General features: G+C 37.7%; 1 non-coding gene across 1 annotated transcript; it reads right to left on the minus strand.

The window, feature by feature from the left end:
• Nucleotides 1-7368: 7368 nt before the first annotated feature.
• TRNAE-UUC (transfer RNA glutamic acid (anticodon UUC)) lies at nt 7369-7441 on the minus strand. Its single transcript has one exon. It is a non-coding gene; the product is annotated as a tRNA-Glu (tRNA).
• Nucleotides 7442-8263: the final 822 nt, after the last annotated feature.

Consider the following 8263-nt stretch of genomic DNA (forward strand, 5'->3'; position numbering starts at 1 on the left):
CACAGAGTTGGACATGATTGAGTACACACACACACACACAAACACACACACATAAAATATTAAAAATAAAAGACTGGCAGAGACACGTGTGGCCAAGGTGGTAGAGTAGGAAGACCCAGAGTTCACCTCCTCACACAGGCATACCAATATTACAACTACTTACAGAGCAAATGTCGATGAGAATGACCTGAGCAGAAACAATCTTCTACAAGCAAAGATATAAAGAAGGAACTACAATGAGATGGGTAGGAGGGGCAGAGTTGCAGTATAGTCAACACCCTATACCCTTGGGTGAGGGACCTAAAAATGGAGGGATAATTAAAATTGCATAGGTTTTCCCCTAGGACTGAGGGGTGTGAGTCCCACTCAGGTTCCCCAGCATAGGGTCTTGCACTAGTAAGAGGAGCCCCCAGAACATTTGACTATGAAGACCACTGTGACTTGCTTTTGGGAGAGTGAAAGGATTGTAGGAAACCATGACTCTGCTTTTAAACTGTGCACACAAGATTTCACATGCTCTAAGGGTCAAGATAGAAGCAGTAATTGGAAAGGAGCCTGGGTCAGACCCACCTGCTGATCTTGCAGATACTCCAAGAGAAGCAGTGGACAACTGGAGCTCACCCTGTAGATACAGACACTGGCAGCAACCATTTTGGGGATCTCATCCTATCATGAGGACACTGGTGCTGCCAAGCATCATATTAGAATCTTCTCTTTAGCTCATTAACACTAGGACCCAGCCCTGCCTACCAGATGGTCCAGGACCCAGCCCCATCCACCAGTGTGCTGGCATTAGCCCTGGATTTCCATAGCCTTATAGCCAGTCACCAGACTGGACCCCACTGGCCTACCACTATGCCAAAAGTTGCTCTAAGACCTGGTCCAATCATCAGTGGACTGACACTTGCCCTTGGACCAAGCTTCAAAGACCAGAGTGTGGGCACCAACCCTGGCACCTCTTGGGCCCCAGCTCCATCCACCTGTGAGCCAACAAAAAAGCTGGAACCCACAAACCACACAGCCAGAGATCCTAGGACATGGCTCTAGCCACCAGTGACCCAGCAATAACTCCAGGACCCTCTGGGCCCAGGTCCCACCATTGAAAAACCTACTGCAGGTGTGGTACACATAGGCCTTGCAACCAGAGATGCCTGGACCCAGCTCTACTCACCACTGGGCTACCCCTTGCTCCAACCCTAGCTTCACCCACCAGCAGGCATGCACCATCTTGGGATGTTTGGGGCCCCAGACCTGCACACCAGCAGGCAGAAACGAGTTCCAGGACACTTTGGCCCACTCAGCCAACCACCCCATGATCTAGCCCCACTCACACAGCATCAGTCTAATACCAGCTTTAGGACTTGCTAGATGCTTCAGCCAGCTACCCTGGGACCCAGCTGTTAGAAAACCCATGTCAGAAAACAACCTTGCCCCCCAGTAGTCTGTTATTAGCTACAGGAACCTGGCCCTGCAGCTGGCTACCCTGGGACCTAGCTCTGCACACAACTGGGCCAGTATTATCCCCAGGACACCCAGGGGTTTTGCACACAACATGACCTTGTGGGGTAAGTTATATGAGTTCTTTGTATATGTTCTACATAAAGCCATTTCTCTAAGATGATGAAATGCTACCAACTGCCCAAATACATAAATAAGAACAGCAGATCAGGCAAAATGAGGTGACAAAGAATTATGTTCCAAAAGAAGGAACAAAATAAAACCACAGAAGAACTGAGTAAAGCAGAGATAAGCAATCTACCTGGGAAAGGGGTTAATAGCCAAAATATACAAAGAACTCATACAACTCAACATCAGAAATACTAAACTACCCCATTAAAAAATGGGAAGAGGTTCTGGATAGACATTTTTACAAAGAAGACATATAGATGGCCAACAGGCATATGATAATATATTCAGCATCAATAATCATCAGTTAAATGCAAATCAAACCCACAATGTTATTTTACTTCACACTTGTCAGAATGGCTATTATCAAAAAGATAATAAGTGTTGGTGAGGATGTGAAACAAGGGAAATCTTGTGTACTTGGTGAGATTGTAAAGTGGTTCAGCCATGATGGAAAACAGTGTGGAGATTTTTTTTTTTAATTAAAATAGAACTATCATATGTTCCATCAATTCCAGTACTGGGTGTTTATTGGATGAAAACAAAACACTAATTCAAAAAGATATGAATGCCCTTATGTTCATTGCATCACTATTTATAATAGCCAAGATACAGAAGCAACTGAAGTGTCATCAATAAATGAATTAATAAAGAAGATATGAGACACACATATGTGTGTGTGTGTGTGTATATATATATATATATATACATATGGATATACATATATGTATATGTGTGTGTATGTGTTAGTCACTCAGTCATGTCCGACTCTTTGTTTCCCCATGGGCTATAGCCCCCCAGGCTCCTGTGTCCATGGAATTATCTAGGCAAGAATACTGGTGTGGGTTGCCATTCCCTTCTCCAGGGGGTCTTCCCAACCCAGGGATCAAACCCGATCTCCTGCATTTCAGGCAGATTCTTTACCATCTGAGCTACATGGGAAGCCCATATATGCATATATACATACCCAAATTATATTACCCAGCTATAAAAAATAATGACATCTTGCCATTTGCGACATCATGAATGGATCTAGAGGTATTATGCTAGGTGGATTGTCAGACAAAGAAAGACAAATATGTTTGTATGTAGAATCTAAAAAAACAGGTGGGAAAACACAGCTAAACAGAAAAAGTAATAGATACAGAGAACAAACAAGTGGTTACCAGAGGGGGAATAAGGGGGAAGAGGAAAGAAATAGGTAAGGGAGATTAAGAGGTACAAACTTTCAATTAGAAAACAAATGAGTCAAAATTATGAAATTTACAGTGTGGGGAATATAGCCAATAATTATGTAATATCTGTGCATGTGACAGATGGTAACTAGATTTATCACGGTGATCATTTTGAAATGTATAGAAATATCAAATCATTACGTTGTGTACCAGGAACTACATAGTGTTGTCGGTCAATTATATTTCAACAAAAAACAAGTAAACTCATAGGGAAGCACATCATATTTGTGGTTACCAGTGGCATGGACTGGAGGAAGTGAAATTGAATGAAGATAGTTAAAAGTTGCATACTTCCAGTTATAAGATAAATAAGTGCTTGGGATGTAGTATACAACATAATAAACATAACTAACTCTGCTGTATGTTATATATGAAAGTTAAGAGAGTAAACACTAAGAGTTCTCATCACTTTCTTTATTTTTCTGTCTACGTGACATGATGGATGTTCACTAAACTTTGTATGGCGTTCATGATGTATGTAAGCCAAGTCTTTATGTTGTACACCTTAAACTTACATCAAGCAGTATGTCAATTATATCTTAAAGCAACTGAAAGAAAAATAGAAAAAAATTAAAGAGAAACATTAAAAAGGACACAATGAAACATGAAAAATTGATAACAAAATTTTAATTGTTTAAAGATTTTATTGTGAATAATGAAAATAGAAAAATATTTGAATACATCTAAAATGTGTGTAGGTTCATGGTTATAACTGTATTTGGGTATATTTTAGAGAGGGCTTCCCAGGTAAGTGATGATACTTTCTTTCTCAAAGTTAATCATTAAGGATTCAGGATTTAAATTTCTTAAGATATAAAAGTGCCTGTTGTAAGTCTTTAGATTTCCCTCATAGTAAAATAAACAGACAAGGACCACTGTTATTTCTTATTAATATATGTAACATATATAAGAGGTTGTACATATCTGGACTGTATGTAAATATTCCATCATATGCTCAGTCTTTGTATTTCACCAGATCATCTAAGCCAGATTCTGTGCCAAATACCAACATCCTGTCTGCATCATGTGCTCCAATATCAAATATAAAAAAAAATTGCATTATTTTAAACAAACATAGTCATCAAGAATCATGTTATCATTTCTTATTGGGGGGGAGAGAAGGCACTTGATTGTTCTCTTGTCTCCAACTTCTAATATTGCATGATAAATTTGGTAAACAAAGCATTAGAGAACAAGCTGTTATATGTAAATTATCATAAGAATCAATAATTAATCCTGTTGAAGACTGTTATGAATTACTGGCCACCTCTTTGACATTTGTTGTCTGTGGTGTTGGAGAAGACTCTTGAGAGTCCCTTGGATGGCAAGGAGATCCAACCAGTCCATCCTAAAGGAGATCAGTCCTGGGTGTTCATTGGAAGGACTGATGCTGAAGCTGAAACTCCAATACTTGGCCACCTCATGCGAAGAACTGACTCATTGGAAAAAACCCTGATGTTGGGAAAGACTGAAGGCAGGAGGAGAAGGGGACGACAGAAGATGAAATGGTTGGATGCCATCACTGACTCAATGGACATGAGTTTGAGTAAGTTCTGGGAGTTGGTGATGGACAGGGAGGCCTGGCGTGCTGCGATTTATGCGGTCACAAAGAGTCGGACACGACTGAATGACTGAACTGAACTGAATCATATGAAAAGTTATTAAAGCTTAAATGATAATTATTCTGAAATATTATGGAAAAATGACAGTTACTATTATTGCTTTCCCCGATCAAATCACTTATTTCTAAAGTTGAGTATATTGTTGGACAACACTAATTATTTGAAGGTACTTTGTCAAATTAAGCTTTAAAGTTTCCATTGTAACTTTCATCTAACCATCCATACCTACCTTCTACACTTACATAGACTCTGAGTCACTTAACTTTCTTCATAGCAGTTATCAAATACCTGTAGATATCTATCTTTGCCTTATCTCACCATCATGTTTTTCCCGTTCCAAGCAGAGCAACTCAGTTTCTCTTAATTGTTCATCATAGGATATTTTTTAAGCTCCTAAAACTGTTGATTAAATTCCTATGAATATTTTAATGGTATTTTTCTCTCCCCAAAGAGATATAATCTATTCATATCTTATATGTGATATGAAACTTCTAAATAGTGATGTGATGATTTTATTCCTTGATCTATATAATCTGTTTATTTGCATCTACTGCTTGAATTATACTATTTCCACACAAACATGTTTTGAAGCATTATTTAACACAGCAAGATGTACCCATTTTAAGAGTTCATTTCAATATGTTTTGACAATTTATAGCCAGAGGAACCTCGTGGGCTACAGTCCATGGGGTCACAAAGAGTCGGGCACAACTAAGCACCTAAGCACAAGCACACATAAAGCCTTATGCTTGTTAGGGACTGAATGTTTGTGTCCCCTTAAAATTCATATTTTGAATCCCTAACCTCCATTGTGACTATATCTGGAGATAGGGCCTCTAAGTAATCAAGTTTATATAAGGTAATAGGGTGGGGCCTTAATCAATAGGATTAATGTCCTCATAAGAAGAGATTCCAGAGAGCTGTCTCTCTGTGTCTGCATACATGCTCTGAGGAAAGTCCATGTGAGGACACAGCATTATAAATCAACTACATACTTCAGTAAAAATTTTTTAATTTAAAAAACAGTTGTGAATATATTTGAAGTGAAAGTGTTAGTTGCTCCATCATGTCCGACTCTTTGCAACCCCATGGTTTGTAGTCCTCCAGGTTCCTCTGGCTATGGGATTCTCCAGGCAAGAATACTGGAGTGGGTAGCCGTTCCTTTCACCAAGGGATCTTCCTGACCCAGGGATTAAACCCAGGTCTCCTGCATTGCAGGCAGATTCTTTACTGTTTGAGCCACCAGGAAAGCTATTAATTCATCCATATATTTGTGTGTTTCAGTAGTACATTCCTTTGTTGGTTATGAGTAATACTCTGTTTATGGAAATACCACAATTGGTTGTATCCATTTACCTGTTGATGAATATTTGGGTTATTTCCAGATTTGGGGTTATTATATATAAAGCTGCTATCAACATTAATGTGCAAGTCTTGACTTTACTTTGATTTTATTTCCTTGGGGCTAATAGCTAACAACAGAATTGGTGGGTCATATAGAAAGTGGAAGGGTATGCACAAAAAATTGCCAAAATGGAAGTATCATTTTACACTCCCATTAGGAGTATGAGAACAGAAAGTTTTCTACATAGTCATGAATGCTTGATTTTGCAGTCTTTTAATTTTATAAATTTTAGCTAGCATATAATGATAATATATTGCAATTTTAATTTGCATTGCTCTGATGACTGATACTGAACATTTAAAAATTTGCATATCTGTGAGATGTTTATCTTTTTTGTGCAGCATCTGCTCTAATCATTTGCTTGTTTTTAATGGGAGTTGTCTTTTATCTATTTATTATTATATTATAAACATTATTTTTATACTCCTGATACAAATCCTTTATCTGATATACATATTTTGAGTATTTTCCTAAGTTTTGACTTGTTTCTTTTTCCAAATTGTGTCTTTCTAAAATCAGACGTTTTGAATTCTGTTCAAATTCAATTTTCTATTTTCTTTTCATAGTTTGTGACATTTGCGCCCTGTTTAGTAAAACTGTGCCTGACTTAGGCTCACAAAAGCATTCTCATGTATTCTGTTTTATAAATATACTTATACATCTAAGTTTATCATCAATTTCAAATTCCTTTTTGGATATATGAAGTCATCATGATCAAAGTTCATTTTTTTGTTTTCACATGGACATCCAGTTGTTCTAACAAGAGTTTTTGAAAACTTATGTTTTTCCCATTGAATTACCTTGGCATCTTTGTTGAAAATCAACTGGAGCATAAATATGAAGGTTTATTTCTGGTCAATTTATTCTGTTCAATCTATATATCTATGTTTCATTAATATCTCACTCTTTCAACTTTTGTAGGAAAATAATATGAAGCACGTAGCATAATTCTTCCATCTTTCCCCTTTGTTTTCAGAATAATTTGCATTTCCATATAAATTTAGAATCAACTTGTCAATCTCTATGAAGAAGACTGCTGGAATATTGATTAGAATTGCATTGAATCTGCATATGAATTTAGGGAGAATTGACATTGTAACTTTGAGTTTCCAATCCATGAGCATGGTATAGCTCTACATTTGTATAGGTTTTCTCTCATTATCCTAGCAAAATCTTAGTTTTCAGTGTACCAATGATCTTGAATCTGCACATCTTTTGTTAAATTGAAATAACCTTCTGGGTTTTCATTATTATTTATTAATATGGAAAACTATATCATTCAATATTCAAATATTAATGAAACTTTCATCTCTAGGATAAATCCAGTTTGAGGATATATTGTCTATTTAATATTATTTTCTGTATTTGATTTGCTAATATTTTATTAATGATTTTTAAGGCTGTGCTCAAGAAGAATGTTGGTCTATAGTTTTCTTTTTTTCGCTTTTTCAGCTGTGCCATGCAGCTTGTGGTGTCTTAGATCCCTGACCAGGGACTGAACCTGGGGCCACAGCAGTGAAAGTGCTGAGTCCTAAACACTGGACCACCAGGGAAGTCCCTGTAGTTTTCTTTTCTATTAATGTTGTTGTCTGGCTTTGGTATAAAGGTAATATTGAGCTCCTAGAATGAGTTGAAAGCTGTAACTCACATCCCTTATTTTCTGTGAAAAAAATGCCCTTATTTTCTGTGAAAAAATGATAGGCTTGGCATCATTTCTTCCTTCAGTTCAGTTCAGTTCAGTCGCTCAGTTGTGTCTGACTTTTTGGGACCCTATGGACTACAGCACACCAGGCTTCCCTGTCCATCACCTCCTGGAGTTTACTCAAACTCATGTCCATAGAGTCAGTGATGCCTTCTAACCATCTCATCCTCTGTAATCCCTTTCTCCTCCTGCCTTCAATCTTTTCCAGCATCTGGGTCTTTTCAAGTGAGTCAGTTCTTCCCATTAACTAGCCAAAGTATTGGACTTTCAGCTTCAGGATAAGTCCTTCCAATGAATATCCAGAACTGATTTCCTTTAGGTTGGACTGGTTAGATCTCCTTAGAGTCCAAAGGACTTTCAAGAGTATTCTCCAACACCATAGTTCAAAAACATCAATTCTCCGGCACTCAGCTTTCTTCACAGTCCAACTCTTATATCCATCCATGACTACTGGAAAAACCACAACTTTAACTAGATGGACCTTTGTTGGCAAAGTAATGTCTCTGCTTTTTAATATGCTGTCTAGGTTGATCATAGCTTTTCGTTCAAGGAGCAAGCCCCTTTTAATTTCATGGCTGCAGTCACCATCTGCAGTGATTTTGGAGCCCCAAAAATAAAGTCTCTCACTGTTTCTGTTGTTTCCCCATCTATTTACTGTGTGATAAAACCAGAT

The sequence above is a fragment of the Bos indicus genome, chromosome X (genome assembly GCF_029378745.1).
Source record: "Bos indicus isolate NIAB-ARS_2022 breed Sahiwal x Tharparkar chromosome X, NIAB-ARS_B.indTharparkar_mat_pri_1.0, whole genome shotgun sequence".
Taxonomy (NCBI): domain Eukaryota; kingdom Metazoa; phylum Chordata; class Mammalia; order Artiodactyla; family Bovidae; genus Bos; species Bos indicus.